This window comes from Schistocerca serialis, chromosome 7, assembly GCF_023864345.2.
Source record: "Schistocerca serialis cubense isolate TAMUIC-IGC-003099 chromosome 7, iqSchSeri2.2, whole genome shotgun sequence".
Taxonomy (NCBI): domain Eukaryota; kingdom Metazoa; phylum Arthropoda; class Insecta; order Orthoptera; family Acrididae; genus Schistocerca; species Schistocerca serialis.
The window spans coordinates 405,625,528-405,643,147 of record NC_064644.1 but is presented as its reverse complement, the minus strand read 5'-3'; the positions used below and the strand labels follow the sequence as shown (position 1 = coordinate 405,643,147).

The 17,620-nt window shown below is 42.1% G+C and overlaps 1 protein-coding gene across 3 annotated transcripts in view; it reads right to left on the bottom strand.

The window, feature by feature from the left end:
* The window catches only part of LOC126412100 (outer dense fiber protein 3), a 111,556-nt gene extending 110,025 nt beyond the window's left edge, over nt 1-1,531 (bottom strand). For all 3 annotated transcript variants that reach the window (XM_050081518.1, XM_050081520.1, XM_050081521.1), the window contains exon 1: nt 1,441-1,531. The gene's annotated coding sequence lies outside the window, so the exon portion shown is untranslated. The remainder of the gene's footprint in view (nt 1-1,440) is intronic.
* Between the last annotated feature and the right edge of the window lie 16,089 nt (nt 1,532-17,620).

Genomic DNA, 17,620 nt, shown 5'->3' with positions numbered 1-17,620 from the left:
ATGGTTATAGACAGCAACCGAAACTAGTTATCGTATTGTAATTGTAATAGGAAACTTGTGGTCTAGGCATTAAAGGCTTTTTTACTTTGAAAATTTTTTATTAAATAAATTTTCGTTAGCATGAAGTTACGTAAATAATTTTTTGTTTGTTACAGGTACATGTCTGCATTACCTGTACACAATGAAATCCACTTCCGCACACTACTGCAGCACGCTGATAGAGGAGCCAATGAAAGGCGTTGCAGCCCATTGGTACAGGGGAGTATTTTACAAATTAGTTTTCTGTTTTTGATGGAAATCACTGTTTGCAACAATCCATGACCGGCTAGGTCCGAGATTTTCTTTACTCGGGGAATGAGTGTTCCTGTTGTCCTAATCATTTTATCTCATATTCATCACAGAGACGCGTAAGTAGCCATAATGACGTCAAACACAGATTCTTGCACCAAGTAGCCAAGAATGTCATACGATCATATCCTTTTACGGCAACACTGTACCATGATATGACACAGTGTTCGTGTCGCAGACGCTTGCAGTGTGGTCAGAGAAGTCTAACTGAAGGAGAACGAAACGGCGAACCATCTCTCTGTTAAGCACCAGGAAGCGCAAGAGAAATGGAGACCCTAGTGCACGAAAACCGGCGTATAAAAATCGAGACGACAGTGGAGTAAGTGAAACTCACTCATGAATAAGATTTCAGCATCTTGCAGGACATTTTGAATAATGAAAGTGTTCGGCTCCCACTGGATTCCTGGGCCTTTGCCTCACCTCCGTGTTCTCCTGAAATTGAACTCAATGACTTATGTTCTTTCCTTGGTTGAAGTAGCAATTGCCTGACGCTCCATCCCGTGGCTGATCATTATGGACAGTGTTACTTGGCTTCTCGCCGTCGTATAGTGCGTAGGGTTTTTGATATACAAAACTGTGCGTCACTGACTCTCGTCCCATGACAAACATCACAAAACAGATTACTTCATTCCGTAATTTTTATGTCTAGTTGACGGTAATTTCTTGAACAATCTGCGCTGGTAGATCATCAGATTTCAAACTATATTTAACACTGTTTCTTGCCCTTATTGACTCTGCAATATCAAACCTTATGCATCGCAGGAATCACGTTGAAGTGCTTTGAAAATTGCTGTCTGTCAATTTATGTACTGGATTTTTCACTTCTTGCGGAGCACATAATGTGTCATGTTAAGTGTTTTTACAGCCTTATATGACATGTAACAGTTCAGAGGACTACCGCGAACTGGGCCACAGTGGTATCACAATTTACATGCCATCGCTAGAAATAATAAATCTTTCGTAGAGAGGAGTTGGCATGTTGCACTGATTATCGACCCGATTGAAGAGAAGTTAAAATCAACCGAATACAGTACAGCTGATGGAAACTGGGCAGTTAACGAGCGGCTGTAGATGAGAGGAGAGGCTACTGACCTGGTGCGCTGGGTTGCTGCTGCGCTGGTTCTCCCGCGGTGGCTGAACGTCGACTGACGGTTCTCTGCGCGCCCGCCGCCACAAATACCGGCCGCCATGTGACGTCATCCGGTGCGGCGCTGTGCCGGCTTTATACAGTATGCAGCGCCGCGCCGGCCAAAGGAACAGCTTGCGAGTACATACCTTCTGGGTGGCGCTCGGTTTCGTTATTTCCGATGTAGTGCAAGTCGCAAACTTCTCTAAATTATTTGCTATTCCTCGAGAGGAAGTTTAATGGCCCATCGGCAGCTGTGTCATTAATGACAGAATCCAGCTTTCTTCCAACATGCGTTCAATACCACATACGAGGCGTGTTCAAAAACTGAGGGGATTATTTTTAAAGGAACCCATTTATTTCTCGACATCAACATCATCTTCTTCAAAACAGTTCCTAATATATATTGCGCACTTATCAGCTACAAACCCGGCATTGCCTGGGTATTCATTCTGCCAATTTTCTGTTAGAAATGAAACCTTATATGTACTCCTGCGGTAGACCCAGTGTGAGAGGGTCACGGGCAGTTTCTGTACGCATAGCGCAACTGCTTCGCTTACCTACAACACGATTTTGTAAACGTCTGTGTGGCTTCGCCTCGTCATAGCTCTATTGACGGCTATTGTTTTCGGCTTACAGCCGTTTGCCCTTCACAGCTGAAAGCTCTCAAAGACGACGCCAGATGTCACGGATTTCCTTGATTTGACTCGACTGTAGGTGTGTGTTGGTGGTAAGGAATAAATGTATTAAAACTTCATCATTATGCTGCATTTTTTCACATATCTCAGTGTTTATGATGTCATGTTGTTGTTGTTGTTGTGGTCTTCAGTCCTGAGACTGGTTTGATGCAGCTCTCCATGCTACTCTATCCTGTGCAAGCTTCTTCATCTCCCAGTACCTACTGCAACCTACATCCTTCTGAATCTGCTTAGTGTATTTATCTCTTGGTCTCCCCCTATGATTTTTACCCTCCACGCTGCCCTCCAATACTAAATTGGTGATCCCTTGATGCCTCAGAACATGTCCTACCAACCGATCCCTTCTTCTGGTCAAGTTGTGCCACAAACTTCTCTTCTCCCCAATCCTATTCAATACTTCCTCATTAGTTATGTGATCTACCCATCTAATCTTCAGCATTCTTCTGTAGCACCACATTTCAAAAGCTTCTATTCTCTTTTTGTCCAAACTATTTACCGTCCATGTTTCACTTCCATACATGGCTACACTCCATACGAATACTTTCAGAAATAATTTCCTGACACTTAAATCTATACTCGATGTTAACAAATTTCTCCTCTTCAGAAACGCTTTCCTTGCCATTGCCAGTCTACATTTTATATCCTCTCTACTTCGCCCATCATCAGTTATTTTGCTCCCCAAATAGCAAAACTCCTTTACTACTTTAAGTGTCTCATTTCCTAATCTAATACCCTCAGCATCACCCGACTTAACTCGACTACATTCCATTATCCTCGTTTTGCTTTTGTTGATGTTCATCTTATATCCTCCCTTCAAGACACCATCCATTCCGTTCAACTCCTCTTCCAAGTCCTTTGCTGTCTCTGACAGAATTACAATGTCATCGGCGAACCTCAAAGTTTTTATTTCTTCTCCATGGATTTTAATACCTACTCCGAATTTTTCTTTTGTTTCCTTTACTGCTTGCTCAATATAGAGATTGAATAACATCGGGGAGAGGCTACAACCCTGTCTTACTCCCTTCCCAACCACTGCTTCCCTTTCATGTCCCTCAACTCTTATAACTGCCATCTGGTTTCTGTACAAGTTGTAAATAGCCTTTCGCTCCCTGTATTTTACCCCTGCCACCTTTAGAATTTGAAAGAGAGTATTCCAGTCAACATTGTCAAAAGCTTTCTCTAAGTCTACAAATGCTAGAAACGTAGGTTTGCCTTTTCTTAATCTTTCCTCTAAGGTAAGTCGTAATGTCAGTATTGCCTCACGTGTTCCAGTATTTCTACGGAATCCAAACTGATCTTCCCCGAGGTCGGCTTCATATGATGTCATATCTCTCGCAATATGTCTCATACAATTATACAGGGTGACAATTATCGAACTAGATGAAAGCAAATGTAAATTAGTTGGAAACTACAGCGTCCACACACTTTATTCAACATGTAAACTTCACTACAGACATTCGATATGCCTGCCATCATTAGCGATGATGTGGCGCAGACGAATATCGAAGTTCTGCATGACCCACTGAAGTGTTGGAACATCGATGCTGTCGATGACCTCCTGAATGGTTGTTAGCAGCTTAGCAATGGTGTTGGGGTTATTGCTGTACACCATGCCCTTAATAAAGCCCCACAAAAAGGAGTCCCAAGTGTTCACATCCAGAGAATACGGTGGCCAGTCGAGGCCCAACCAGTGGCCTCTGGGTACCCCAGTGCCACAATGCCGTCTCCAAAGCGCTCCTCCAGAACATCAAACACTCTTCTGCTTCGATGGGGTCGAGCTCCGTCTTTCATGAACCATATATTGTCGAAATCAGGGTCACTTTGGATAATGAGGATCAAATCATCTTCCAAAACCTTCACGTACCGTTCAATAGTCACCGTGCCGTCAAGGAATGTCGCACCGATTATTCCATGACTGGACATTGCACACAACGCATTTGAGCCGTGCGTGGCTCGTGTTCCTGCCATCATGTATTTTACACCCTGTTTTTAATGTACTTCCACCTCACTACGTTAATTTAAATTGCTACTTTCACTAAGTTGCTGCTTTGCCTGACCGTGAGCGGCGTTAGCACCGCGTATCGATATATCTCCTCTTGTAGTATCTTTGAAAGACTGCTGCTACTTCCCGGTTGTTATCTGTCGCAGGAGAGTTCATCGGCAGTTCGTGTCGGGAGTTCGGGTCTTCCAGTCAGTCAAATGTGTGCCGGGAGGCATTACTTCTCACCACGCACAACGGAATGGCCGACGGCCTTCACTTTACAATCGAGATCAGCGGCATTTTCGTAGAGTTGTCAGGGCTAACAAATGGTTCAAATGGCTCTTCTGACCACTATAGGACTTAACTTCTGAGGTCATCAGTCCCCTAGAACTTAGAACTACTTAAACCTAACTAACCTAAGGACATCACACACATCCATGCTCGAAGCAGGATTCGAACCTGCGACCGTAGCGGTCACGCAGTTCCAGACTGTAGCGCCTAGAACCGCTCGGCCACCCCGGCCGGCGCATGGTGTGCAGTTTTGGCAGCTTAGTACACAAATGTATTTGGTTTGTGGATAGTGACGCTCGTAACTTTTGATCTGAATTCTCATGTACTCTTTCGTGGCAAGCAAGTCGTTGTGTCAGTCGCTCCGTGGCTGTCCCCTGGTTGGGTTCCGACGGATCAAGTATAGTTGGGCTCACCACCTGTCTCGCCTAAGTGAGCGAGGGCAGATCGACCTCCCTGGCGGCTTTCTGAGTGCCAACGGTGTTTAATTATCTGTTGTCAGCTATTTTAAATTTTAGGCTCACGGTTATTTGTTTGTTTCTTAAAATCTTGCAAATTAATTTATAAATTTATCTTCCAAGCTTAAACACTGCGGCCTTCTGCCTTTAAAGATTATGGTAATATATTTTGAAATTTTGAAGTTTGATTGTGGCCCTCAACCATTGGTATTGCACCTTGCATATGTTGTTTCTTTAAATTATTTTAGTGCTATCTTAATTGTATTTTTATCTTGTTGATTTTTAAGATTCCTTGTTGTTAAACATGCTGGCCTTCTGCCTTTAAAAGTCTATGGTAATATATTCTGAAGTTTTGAAATTTAATTGTGGCCCTCAGCCATTTGTGTTGCAACTTGCATATGTTGCTTTTTGGGTTTTAAATTATTTTATTGCCATCTTCATTGAATTTTTGATTTTTTAAGGTTTTCTTGTTGGCCTTCTGCCTTTAAAGGTCTATGATATATTCTAAGATAACGTGCCTCAGCAATGCCTCTGCGACGTCTAGGTTACCGTCGTCGCTGGCGGCGCAGTGTACCTGTGTATCGGAGCTTAAAAGCAATTGATATAGACTTGGCTGGGCAGTTTAATAAACAGCAAATTAATTGGAGGTCCAAATATGTTTCGTGTACTGCGTCTGAACTTCACTTATGATGTACAAGCAGTGTTTGGAGATAGTACATGGCTGACACTGGATGTTGTGTGGGGCAACCACGCAGATTACGGTGGCCTTGAAGCATTTTCAGATGCAAATATTATTGCTTGGAAGACTTGGAGTATTGCTGAGACTACAGGACTGTTGGCTAAACAGCCATATGGTACATTGGTTCCCAGCATGCCACTGATTTTGTCTACGAGGAAGAAGACGAAATTAAATGCTGATGAGTTGCCCAATGCAAGTTACGTGTAATGTCCATCTTTTGCATTTGTTTTTGCAGTTTTCTTACAACGAAATATATTCTCAAAGTATGTGAGTGTCAAAGATGCTGCGATATAATGAGACAAAGATAAAGCATTTTTCGGAAAGGAAGCGTAAATCACTGTTGTGCTAAACTGAAAAAAGTATTTTACATTAAACGTAGAGCATTAAATACAGAGAGATAACTATAAATACAAGGGATTTTGTACAACGAGAGAGAAAGAAATGTGGACAAGGAAGTGTGTGATGTTCTTATGTGCTAAATGACCATTGATGATGATAGTGCATTAAAATTCATTAGTATTTAGTGCCATAAATAATATTGGCTATTATAGGTTCATACAATATTATAAGATTACTTGTTTGATTTGCAGATAATTGTACGAGGATCATGAAACATCAAAGACTGTGAAACAAGAAGCTGGTCAGCACTTTGGTTGACTTCAAGAAAGCATATGACAGTATCCATCGTGAGTCGTTACTTAAAAACCTCGCCGGCCGCGGTGGTCTAGCGGTTCTAGGCGCTCAGTCCAGAACCGCACGACTGCTACGGTCGCAGGTTCGAATCCTGCCTCGGGCATGGATGTGTGTGATGTCCTTAGGTTGGTTAGGTTTAAGTAGTTCTAAGTTCTAGGGGACTGATGACCACAGCAGTTAAGTCCCATAGTGCTCAGAGCCATTTGAACAATTTTTTTAAAAACCTCGCGGAATTTGGATTGCACCTGAAACTCTTTAATCATATTGGACTCACCCTTACGAATATTAAATCAAAAGTTAACTTCAGAGGGGAACTATCTGAATAATTTGAAATCCGGACGGGACTTCGACAGGGGATGGTCTCTCACCACTACTATTTAACTGCGCACAGGAGAAAGTCATGCGAGAGTGTAATAAGAAATGCCAACCAAAAACCAAGACTGGCAGAAACATCAAACTCAATTGCCTGGCCTTTGCTGATAATTTAGCGCTGCTCGCAAAAAGCGTGAAAGAGGCTAAACACCAAATTGACGAACACGAAAAAATAGCAGCAAAAGTCGGACTACGTATCTCGTTTGAAAAGACAGAAATGATGCCATCCTTAAAGGTTGAAACACCAGCCATTACACTGAATGATAACAAACAAATTAAAATAGTAAATAAATGCAAATATCTTGGGGATATTATGAGCTGGAATTCAAACGAGGAAATGTCAGTAGAAAGCAGAACACCTAAACTGAAACAAGCACAACGCATCACCTGGCCAACATACAAGAAGAAATGTCTCTCAATAAATGCAAAACTCAGACACTACCAATCTGCTATTAAACTTGAAGTAACCTATACTAGTGAAACACTGTTCAAGATGAACACCAAATCAACCACAGACAAACTACAGAAGGCAGACAGAAGAATCCTTAGACCAATTATAAACAAAAAATACCAAGTATAGGGACAGTTGGGACTATTATCTAACGAAGTTGTATACCAAGAAACTGAGTCAATAATTGACACAGTGAGGAAAAGGAGGGTTGCTTTTTTCTGCCAAATTTCCAGACTACCATAAACCAGGCTACTGAAACGACTGTTCACCTACTTTTGGAAAAGTAAGACCAAGAACAACTGGTTCAAAGAAGTTCAAGATGATTTAGACAAGTTAGGCTTGACAATGCAAAAAATTCAAGGCAGAGAAGAGAAGAAGATCCTGAAAAACAGTGACACAAGGTTTAAACTAAAGACATTTACAAGCAAAAAATACACCATAACTGATGAAGAAAGGGCAGCCAGGTCGGAAAGGATGAAGAAGTTTTGGAAGCAGAAGAGGAGAGCCAAATCTACGACTAGTATTAAGACTTAAATGTATGTGGATTGATTAAAGTACTCCAATGTGGGCGTAAAATCTTGTTGTTCTCAGTGCTTCTCATCGAATGATTTTCTTCTGCAATGTGGGCTGCAAATGTAGATTTATTCAAGTTTCGAATCCTTAAGGCATCAAGGTGTTCTTTGAACCTAATTTTGGAACTTCTGCCTGTCTGACCACCTTAATGTTTTCTTTGAGCCTAATCTTAGAACTTCTGCCTGTCAGACCAACTTGATGCCTTATGACTTGGAAACTTGAATAAATCAACGTTAGCAGCCCACATTGTAGAAGAAAATCATTCAGTGAGAAACAATGAAAACAACATGAAAATATTACATTTGGCAGGAAAATGATCCGCTATGAATCTGTAAGCAGAAATACAAACACACACACACACAAATACACTATCCCTGATCATATCCTTAACGAGCAGAATGCAATGGCTAACTTTCGTTTCCTGAAAACTTCCAGAAAGTGCTTTGCATGCTCCAATATAAGTAATGTTTGTTCATCTACCTGCACATCAAGAAGCTAATCTTGTAATATTGTGTGTACCTACAATAGTCAGTATTTTTCATGGCACTAAATACTTATTAATTTTAAAGTGTTATCATCGTCAATGTTCAAATAGCATGTAAAGACATCACATACTTCCTTGTCCACATTTGTTTCTCTCTCGTTGTATAAAATTAGTTTGTAATGCTGTGATTCATAAAATCTCATATTTATAGTTCTCTCTCTGTATTTAATGCCCTACATTTAATGTAAAATACTTTTTTCAGATTAAAACAACAATAATTTTCGCTTCCCTTCCCAAAAATGCCATATCTTTGTATCATTGTATCGCATCTTTGGCACTCACATACTTTGTGAACTCTCTGTTTGTTTTAGTATGTTGTGAATCAAAACATGTGCTGAGCGTTGGAAATTCTTTTTGTGACCAAACGAAAGTATGTTACTATGCAAGCCAACCTATGTGATAGTAAAATATGAGAAATCTTTGAGACTGTATTTCTTTGGAAGAAAACTGCAAAAGCAAATGCGCCAGAACGACATTTCACGTAAGTTGCATTCCAACACAAATCTGGAGCGCAATAATTTTTGTTACAAGTTTGTTTATCTTAGGGCAACTCACAGGAAATCGATGTATTATTTGTTTTGATGAAAATATGAAAGTCGTTTGGTGATGAACTGTGAAAAATTCGAAACTCTAATGGTACCTTTTGAATAAGGTAACCTAAAATCTGTTTATGGCTGGTTGCTGTACACCATCAACAATTTATCTCAAAGTGTGTTACGCGTTTATGCAGAGGATAGCGATGTATTACAAATTGTGTAAGTTTGGGCGACGTAAGGCGGCAGTGGGTGGAATTCTTGCGGCGCAAAAAGAGCCAATACGACAATATAATATGTCTGAACGAGTGGAATGAACTGACCAATAACACGAGAGAAGGGAAGAAAGATATTATTGTGAAAAAATGTTGGGAGATCTAGGGCTAGGTGTAAAATTGCACTCAGTATTTTAAAGTTGAATTAAGACAACATTTATGGTGGTCCTAATACCACAGCCACATCTAGTAAGTAAATATAGGGATCAAAATCAATGAAATTGGTGCCTTATCATCTGATTTTCCCCCCCCCCCCCCCCTCCAAAAACATATTTGAACATTTGTGTCAGTGACATAATAAGATATAATACATGACAACACATGAAATGTGTTAAAAGAAAAGAAAGAAAGTAAACGAACAATAAAACGATAGAATAGAAATAATAGTGCAAATAATAGTAATAATAATAGTACTAATAAGCTGATAGGATGACCAGGGTGGGGGCATCGACTCCATTTGTATGACCGAAACCTGTCGTATCTACCACTTAGCCGATGGTAAAATGAAAACTGAGTATCTGGACCAGAGGGAAGCATGTAAAATGTGGACTAATCCCAAAAAACTAAAATATGCCATGCTAATGATGCTGAAACCATGTTTGAAGCGAAACTCTTAATTCTGGGCTTTAACAGGAAGGTTTAATAACTGCCCACGGTAGCTTCAAGAAACATCTGCACACGATAGGAACAGAAAAACAAGCGTCTAAATGCAGAATACGGGGGATGAAATGGCACATATTCAATCTTCTAGTTAGAAGTACTAGCGGCAAAAAGACAAAAAATACATTGGCGAAAAAAAAAAGTAGCACACCCTTTCATAGGTTTCCAGTCGAATTAAGATTTATTGTTGCAATAGTGCAAGTGGAGTACATGAAATGATTACATTTACAGATCAGTAGCACAAGTGGTTCTCAGATACCAGCATCGACCCATGCTGAAACAGCCACATTAGTATATGGTGTAGCCTCCAATATTATGGAAATGGAAGAGGATGTAGATGAAGATGAAATGGGAGATACGATAGTGCGTGAAGAATTTGACAGAGCACTGAAAGACCAGAGTCGCAACAAGGCCCCCGGGAGTAGACGACATTCCATTAGAACTACTGACGGCCTTGGGAGAACCAGTCATGACAAAACTCTACCATTTGGTGTGCAACATGTATGAGACAGGCGAAATACCCTCAGACTTCAAAAAGAATATAATAATTCAAATCCCAAAGAAAGCAGGTGTTGACAGATGTGAAAATTACCGAACTATCAGTTTAATAAGTCACAGCTGCAAAATACTAACGCGAATTCTTTACAGACGAATGGAAATACTGGTAGAAGCCGACCTCGGGGAAGATCAGTTTGGATTCCATAGAAATGTAGGACGCCGGGAGGCAATACTGATCTTTCGATTTATCTTAGAAGGAAGATTAAGGAAAGGCAAACCTACGTTTCTAGCATTTGTAGACTTAGAGAAAGCTTTTGACAATGTTGACTGGAATACTCTCTCACAAATTCTAAAGGTGGCAGGGGTAAAATATAGGGAGCGAAAGGCTATTTCCATTTTTTACATAAACCGGATGGCAGTTATAAGAGTCGAGGGACATGAAAAGGAAGCAGTGGTTGGGAAGGGAGTGAGACAGGGTTGTAGCCTCTTCCCAATGTTATTCAATCTGTACATTGAGCATGCAGTAAAAGAAAGAAAAGAAAAATTCCGAGTAGGTATTAAAATGCATGGAGAAGAAATAAAAACGTTGAGGTTCGCCGATGACATTGTAATTCTGTCAGAGACACCAAAGGACTTGGAAGAGCTGTTGAACGGAATGGACAGTGTCTTGAAAGGAGGATATAATATGAACATCAACAAAAGCAAAACGAGGATAGTGGAATGTAGTCGAATTAATCGGGTGATGCTGAAGGAATTATATTAGGAAATGAGACACTTAAAGAAGTAAAGGTGTTTCGCTGTTTGGGGAGCAAAATAACTGATGATGGTCGAAGTAGAGAGGATATAAAATGTAGACTGGCAATGGCAAGGAAAGCGTTTCTAACGCAGAGGAATTTGTTAACATCGAGTATAGATTTAAGTGTCAGGAAGTCGTTTCTGAAAGTATTTGTATGGAGTGTAGCCATGTATGGTAGTGAAACATGGACAAAAAATAGTTTGGACAAGAAGAGAATAGAAGCTTTCTAAATGTGGTGCTATAGAAGAATGCTGAAGATTAGATGGATAGATCGCATAACTAATGAGGAGGTATTGAATAGAATTGGGGCGAAGAGGAGTTTGTGGCACAACTTGACAAGAAGAAGGGACGGGTTGGTGGACGTGTTCTGAGGCATCAACGGATCACAAATTTAGCATTGGAGGGCAGCGTGGAGGGTAAAAATCGTAGAGGGAGACCAAGAGATGAATACACTTAACATATTCAGAAGGATGTAGGTTGTAGTAAGTACTGGGAGATGAAGAAGCTTGCACAGGATAGAGTAGCACGGAGAGCTGCATCAAACCAGTCTCAGGACTGGAGACCATAACAACAATAACAACAACGTAGCCTCCAACGGCGGCAATGTAGGCGCGGACTCTGGCATCCAGTCGATCGTGCAGATGGCGAATACCGTCCTGGGATGCGTTATGTCACCCCTGTTGTACCTGTTCACGTAGTTCTGTAAGAGTTGTTGGTTGACGAGTCGCATGAGACCCTTCTCATTCTATCATATCCCACACGTGCTCGATTGGAGCCAAGTCTAGAGATCGTGCTGGCCAGGTGAGCTGCTGCACATCTTGCAGAGCACATTAAGTTTCACGGGCAGTTTGTGGGCTAGCATTATCCTGTTGGAACGACACTTCACCTTCATGTTGCAAGAACGAACAAAGAACGGGTCCGACAACATTCTGCAGGTACCGAGCGCTGGTTAGCGTCCCTTCCAGAAACACCAAAGGTGGACGAGAGTTGTAGCTTATCACACCCAAGACCGTAATGCCTGGGATGGGGTCAATGTGGTTCAAATGGCTCTGAGCACTATGGGACTTAACATCTGTGGTCATCAGTCCCCTAGAACTTAGAACTACTTAAACCTAACTAACCTAAGGACATCACACACAGCCATGCCCGAGGCAGGATTCGAACCTGCGACCGTAGCGGTCACGCGGTTCCAGACTGAAGCGCCTAGAACCGCACGACCACACCGGCCGGCGGGGTCAGTGTGTCTTGTACGAATGCATTCTATGAGAGGGCGCTCATCAGTTCTACATCGTACGCGCAAACGACCACCACTTACGTAAAGGCTAATTTGATTTTATCGCTGAAGACCACGGCGCTCGATTCCATCTTTCAAGTGATCCTCTGACAGCATCAGTCGAGCCCTGCTCGTCGATGCCGTTGCGTGAGTGGAATACGGGCTAGATGTGTGCGTGCTCTTAGGCCCACTGCTAATAACCGGTTCGCAACAGTTCATGTTGACACGACAGAGCTCAAAAGTCCTCTTATCTGTGCTGTAGTAACTGTATGATATGCTATTGGTGCCCTTACAATATGATGATCCTGATGGGCGCCTGGGCTGCGTGGACGTCCAGAATCTCGCATATGGGAGTGAGAATACTCACACGGCCACTGATACCACGTCGTTGCATAACTGATGCGCCGGCCGGAGTGGCCGAGCGTTTCTCGGCGCCACAGTCTGGAACCGCGCGACCGCTACGGTCGCAGATTCGAATCCTGCCTCGGGCATGGATGTGTGTGATGTCCTTAGGTTAGTTAGGTTTAAGTAGTTCTAAGTTCTAGGGGACTCATGACCTCAGATGTTAAGTCCCATGGTGCTCAGAGCCATTTCAACCATAACTGATGCAGCACGTCCAATTTGTGTGGCAATTCTCCGAAAGGACCATCCCACTACTCGGAAGGTCACAATTTGACCCCTTTCAAACTCAGTTGAGCGCGTCTCTGTGGCATGGCTGCCTGCTTGCATCACACATTTGCACCGCACTGAGCCTTAGCGCTGTCAGAATTCCCTGTAGAGACAGATGGTAGCTACACCACTAGGCTATCTCTTGGCGAATGACGCAGAAACAGTTATCAGTACGTCTACTATTCCCCAGGTGGCTTATACGCTTTTCAGATCAAAATCGACGTCATCTTTCCAGCTGAACATTTTTTTTCCGACAGTGTATTTGTGTCATTAATTTCCGAAGAAATTGTAGCTAACTGACACGTAGTAAAGAGACTGCAGCTAGTCTTTAACGGTACCGCTTGGCTTCTTGTAGTATGATAGGGAGGTGTACTGCCTAATATAAAGTACATAGTTTCCATATGACCAATAGGGGGCTAGGACCAGAGATGTTCTATCCCCTTGGTTAAATCAAATCATTTCATGAAATAATAAAATCACTGGGATGTCGTATGCTCTTATTCCATGTAAGAAGGAAAAAAAAACCAATTGCTTGCAACAGCTTACTGTTCAGAATAACAGGAGCCAAAAAGAAATGAGTCTGGATGTACGTTTGTTCAACTTTGAGAACTGTTCTCCCTAAGACCTGCCAAGTGACGACAGGACGTTATAATCGTGTTCGTAAGTTAAGCGGCCCACGAAAACTTCATTTTCTCCTGGTGACACCGTGTTGTTTAAACTAAGCATAGCAACACAGAAACATGTGACGTACAATGTCACACGAGCACGAGGCCTCCTAGCCTGGTTCCAATGGCCCGTATAGGTTAAAATCTGTTGTACTGTCGTTCTAAGTACATTTTGCATGCATTTGGGACACATTATTCGAACGGAACTAGATCAAGAGCGGATACAAGGGAGGGGGGGGGGGGGCTCGCCGGTCGTGAACTCTCCTAACCTCGACGAACAGTTTCGTAAAAGCGTTTGTATCGCGACAAATATCAGTTTCCGAATTTCTCAGTCAACTGATAACCGACTGCAACTAAATCCACTTCCGGAGATTATGTACACTCACAGCGACAGTTGCTACGGATCTTGCTATTCGACTGTTATCGTGCTGAGATTGTTGCCATGTTTTTGTATGTCAATCGTTTCTCTGAGTAAATTGCCATAGTAGCCCCTGTTCACTGTAATGCCTAGTGACTTCTATTCAGAAATCGTAGACTTCTCCGTGTGTCCAAGTCTGAGATACTCTTTAAGTTCACTGATCATGGTTATTGTCAGATTTTCTTTTCATTCTACTGCGTACCGTATTGAATCTACGGAAACGTAGGAGGTTTATTTGAGCTCGACTTCAAACAGAAAAGGTACCCTCAGAACAAAATGAATGATGGCACGGAAGTAACTCATGCTAAAGCGATTAATGGTCGTGGGTTGAACGGGTTACAGCTTTCGTTGCTGTGACGGTTGTATACTCCACCGACGTCGGTCTGTGAGATGGCTAAGAGCAACTACGCCCAGCAACCAACTGAGCCATGTACCATATTGAAGGGCAGCCTCTAGAGGAACAGCCAACACTAGAGCTTATAGACACTCCTACCTTCATGAGATTATTTCAAATCGCTAACGTCATTTGTTTAACTGTTTAGCAGGGCTTTATATGTTTATTGTAGGTGGTACGTTAATGCGAAAGGGGGTGGGGGGTGGGATTGAGACTGATAAGGTGACGATGAGAGTAACCAACTTTACTGTTTACTGGCTTGTGGAGTACCCTGCCTATCGAAGAAAATACTGACAACCAATGCTGTACCACTCCTCATTGAAAACTCAGATACCATTCTATCCTAAAATGGGAGCCCCATGAATAACCTAACTTGTTATGACTTATTAAGCAATTCATGGGCCAATGAGCTAACTGGAACACTCGGGAATATCACCTGGCTCCGGAGAAAATGGACCAACAGCTATGAAGAAATGCAACGAAAATTAATTTCTAAAATCCTTACAATAATACGTAGAGTGTAAGAGTTTTACGAGACGAAGAAGAAGAATTATCAGAAATGTTGACATAGCTGCCATAACAGAAATCAACAATAAGGTAGGAGCACATGTCACGTCTAATAATGGATGAAATTCTCATGGAACAGTAAGTAAAAAAATAGGAATTTACACAAACAAAAAACTGGAAAATATAAACACCAACTCAAATCCAAAATCTTAATTCTAACTTCAAAAAAGGATGGTAAAAGCGTGACGTTTATTGTGGTCTGTGCAACTGAAGAGGGAAAAACAGGCGACGCACACATTTCTGCAGCACATTTTTAGAAACGGTGCACGTACATCAAAATACCCATGGATTAATTTCACTTGGAAATTTTAGGGCAAGAATTTGAAAATTACTCATTCAAAATGTAATACAAAGAACAGTACACCTTACTGTCAATATAAATGGAAACATATTTGAATAATTTTTCTTTGGGGAACCTCAAATTAACTGATAGTTCTGAAATAAAAGATTTACCAAAATATGCATATGGTACTTAGTAGTCTGTCACAGATTAATTACCATCAACAGAAACATCAAGTGAAAACCAAATGTTAACAAAGTACTTACCAGATATGATATACAGCAACAGATAGTTACATGTTGACATTACACACAGAAATGCATACAAAACGCGAAAACAGGAATGTTCTTCATCGGGCGCCGAGCAGCGCGAGCTGTGTGACGTTCACGAAGGGGCGGCGTTTTTACATCGCACCGTTGTGAATGTATTGCGGAATTGTCGTGTCGATAGGTTGACAGGGCGAAATAGGAATCAGGAGAGCCTCCCTGGAATAGCTGGGGATAGAATGGATAGCGAAGGGAACGATGAAGACCCAGGGCCTCAGACCGAGAGCAGGCCGGCCCCCCGCGAGCTGTACGTCCGCGGCCTTCCAGGCAAAGAATTAGCAATAGGGCTGAGGTAGATCTCGCGAGTAGGTCTGAGCCAAATACCACCTACACACAGGAAACAGACGTTGAACACGCACTCAGACAACAAATTCAGAAGCTACAACAGGCACAACAAGACAGCAACATGGCGACTTCCCGCAAAAACCAACCAACCAATCACGACGCACCACGACAGGACACAGAGCAAAACTCGACAAATGAAGACACAAATCAAACATACGACGAAGACAACATTTCACAATATTACCGCTCTTCAGAATCTGAGATATCTGAGCAAGAAGAGATGGAACAAGACGATGGGGAAGGGGAATTCCAAACCCCTCCCCCACGGAAAACAGCAAAACGGAAGAACACTGAAGACGACACTGCACCGCACAAACAATTCTCCATTCAAACAGAAAACCGATTTGAACCTCTCTCACCTCCAACACAATGAAGCAATAGTACCAGAAATCCAGAAACTGCAACACAACCAATTCCATCATCATCAAACGCTCCTCAAGCCATCCCAAAGAAACCAAGGATCCCGCCCATTACCATCCAATATAAAGGCCACTACCTAACGCTCAACGCAGCATTGAAAAAGCCCATGGAAGGACCAATACAGGCTATCTATAAAGGAGACACTATCAAATATCACTTTGACTCAATGAAAGACCAACGGACAGCACTCGACTTCTTTCATCACCACAACATTTCCAACTTTACTCATCAACCGCAAAGTGAAAGACACCTCAAAGTAGTGATTAAAGGTTTACTAGAAACAGTCACAGAAACAGAAGTAGACAAGGACTTACGATACCTCAACTTCAAGCCGAGAAACGTTCACCAATATGAGAAAAGAGACAATAATACAAAGCAATTAAGACTCATGGATGTCTTCTGCGTAACACTTGACAGAAAACCTGAAACCGACGCCATTTACCACGTTCGCTACATACTTGACACGAAGGTGACAATTGAATCTTGTCAAAATAAAGACGGTCCACCACACTGTAAAAAGTGTCAGGGATTCTTTCACACCGCAAACTATTGTTCTATGCCAACTCGCTGTGTCCGCTGCGGTGGCGCCCATAGAGCAAGAGAATGCAGCCTCCCAGTAAATGCTACATCACACTGCGTAAACTGCAATCAAGATGGCCACCCCGCGTCCTTTCGCGGCTGCGAAGAATTCCAGAAAGCAATACGCATTTACCAAGCCCAACGACCAAGAACCACCACTCCAGCAGTAGCAACAATTCAACCAGCCATAAATAACACACCAATGCCAACTCCAGCCGAAGCCAGCCGCAGAGGACGCAAAACATGGGCAAATATCCAGACAAATCAGGAATCACCCTCAACTTCCTAGACACAACAGGCACCAAAGTCAACCTCAAACCAAACAACCGGACCTGCTTCCTTCCTCGACTTCCTGAACCATATTAAAAACTTCTGGAAAAATACACAGTGGACGAACATAATATCAATCATCACCACCACATGACTGCACCAGACATACTATCAAAAATAATGGCAATTGTCGGTGGAGCAATGAAAGTCTTTGGTACCGACAATGGAAATTAGACCTACCAGGAAACAAAACCTCCGTTTTTGTAACTTTAACGCATCAGGAGTACACAACAAAAAAGACTTATTAAATGAATTCATAGAAGAAAACAAGATCAACATACTATTTGTTACTGAAACACATTTACGCCCAACACAATCTTT